The following is a 2,802-nucleotide window of genomic DNA, read 5'->3' on the forward strand; positions in this document are numbered from 1 at the left end:
GAATCTTTTTGTCAATGTAAATGCAATTGATATTGATATGCTTTTTTGTATTGGCTATGAATTTAGGGTTTTCTTTCCAGATTCTTTCCCTAATGATCCCTTGAATCTGATATATTTTTATCTATATATAAGGTGCCTCTACCACCTTTGCCTTTATATATATATGGTATGTAAATTCATTACCTAATCTGTTACAAAAATATGCAAAATAAAATCTACAGATTTTACCATAACTGTATACAAAATAAATAGATGCGATTGTACACAAGAGCTTTAGTTAGAACTAGTAACTTTGATATAGAATGCAGATAGATATATACAATTATCGTGGAAGAACTGTCCAAAGTAGTGGCATTTTATTAAAAAATAGATGCGAGTGTACACAGCATGTTCACTGAAAACTAAGATCAGAATATCTTAATTAAGATACATAAGCTAAAAACGGAGTCTTTTGTTCATCATGTCTAAGATGAACAGAGACATGGAATGGAGACTATTTGGATATTCTGACATGTTTATGAGAGGTGGTGTCTTCTTAAATCTATCTATTTTTGTATTAGTATTATAAAGCAATACAGTTAGATTCCATAATATGGTGAATATATGTTAAGCAAATATCATCAGTTCAAAAGATATAGTGTGTGTTCATATTCTTAAGCGAAAACATGTTTATATTTATGATTTCTTAATGTATAACTGCATGGACATAGTGAACCATCAAAAAAATTGGACTCGTACCATTAGCATAATCATTAGGTATTACAGATGTTCCAATTTTCTAGGTATAAAACAGAAGCATTTGAGCTGGAAAATTCCCATGCCGGTAATGAATAAGATGTAGCTTATGCTGCAATAAACCCAGAGGCGGTCTCACTCTTATCAGAACAACATAGAGCGAGAGGGAGAAATACTATTTTTTGCATTCTAAAATGGTTGTGGGCTATTTCTCACAATTCATAGGTCGCTCTTTTTATCTGAATCTCATGTACACTTGAAGAGAAGGTAATAAATGATAGCCTAATAGAGGTAGCCACAACCGGTGGTCCATGAATATGCAAATCAGATATGTTCCTAAAATTTTGCATAAATGCTAGCAACCAAGCCTAGATTTGGCATTATTGTTGCAGTCAAGGAGCTTAACTTGGAAGACTTACATGGTCAAAAAGAGTTATTGGGAAGTACAACACTACCTCACTTGATAATCTCTATTAGGTTGAGAACTCAATATATTGTGATTATTCATGAAATTTAGGTTTGGTGTGTTCAAATTTATCTTTAACTAATGTATCCTATGGCCAACTAGGATAGAAGTTATTACTATCCACATCTAGTTTGGTATTTTGGCTTCTATTTCTACATTTAGAAGTAGGAGATCTAATGAACAAATTTACAAATAATATCTTAATGATACAGTTCATGTTCTTTCAAAGACCTTTCCTGGTTTGTTCTTTCTAATAGTATGTGAAATAGATCAGATTTTCTTCAAGTTAGAAAATCTAAATTTTTCTATAAAATGATTTGAACACACCTTCGAGAGAAATAATAGTCAGTATATGCAATGATATTTGCAAAGAAGTTGGCCTATGCAACCATTGTCGCTGCCATCAGCGAGTACTACATATTTCAAATGCATAAAATAAATGATATATAAGTGATCTTCAAATAAACTAGAGAAAATGGGGAAAAAAATATACATCCAGACCAATAAAAGCTTTCAATTGTTATTATATAGGCTTACCTCAGGGTGTGATAGAAGCAAAAGGTGCATTCCCAATAGCTGAAGCTGAAATTGAAGATATAATAACCTGCTAAAAAGAAAAACAAAAGAAATGAAAGGAATGAGGCTGAGATAGGATAAATTCACAGAGTAAATGAAAAGAATGAGGCTGAGATAGGATAAATTCTACATGAGAATGGAAATGAATGATGAGTATTAATCTAATAATAGGAAAATTAATCCCAATGTCACTTGAGCACTACTCAATGCTACTATGTATGGACATTATAACGTGACCTCACGACTGTGTACTTGTGGATGCGTCTTTTGGGATTGTCTGGCTCTTCAAAATATTTATTTGATTTCAAACTAAATTTTTTTTTTTTGCAAAAAGAGGGGTAAAAATTTATTAAGACAGAAAGGAATACAACAAGGAGAGCTCAACAAGGAGCTCGATCTTGAGCAACAAGATCATCAAATTCTTCACCATCTCAAAGGACAGATGCCCCCCTATCCCTAATATTCCAACCCGGATCATGACTAGAAGCCCATTTGGCTAAACAATCAGCAGGTCTATTCCATTCTTGCAGAATATACTTGAACCTAATGAACTGAAAAGAGGAAGAGAAGAAAAGAATCTGCTTAACAACAGCGGCTAGCTGCCAACTAACATCCTCTAGCTCTTGCGAAGAAAGCATGTTCACCACCACCTGGGAATCAGACTCACAAATAATCTTACTCCATCCCCACAAGCAACACTGTTCCACAGCATATAAAATAGCCTGAGCTTCCATGAGATTGTTAGTATAATCACCCTTATGAATTGAGAAGAAAAATTTAACATTCCCAGAACTACAACGAGCCACTCCACCAATACCAGCCGGACCAGGATTCCCACGAGAAGAACCATCAGTGTTAATTTTTAGAACTCCATAGGGAGGAGGAGTCCAGTGCCCATCTCGGTTAACCCGACCCTTCCTCTGATGGTGAAGCTGCCTGGACATAGAAGGAAACCTATGAGCCGCAACCTCATCCTGCAGATGAAAATTAAGGCGATTACAGATAGCAAGATCAACCGGATCCAT

Source organism: Cupressus sempervirens, chromosome 7 (genome assembly GCF_028749045.1).
Source record: "Cupressus sempervirens isolate cs-2001-9-10 chromosome 7, ASM2874904v1, whole genome shotgun sequence".
Taxonomy (NCBI): Eukaryota; Viridiplantae; Streptophyta; class Pinopsida; order Cupressales; family Cupressaceae; genus Cupressus; species Cupressus sempervirens.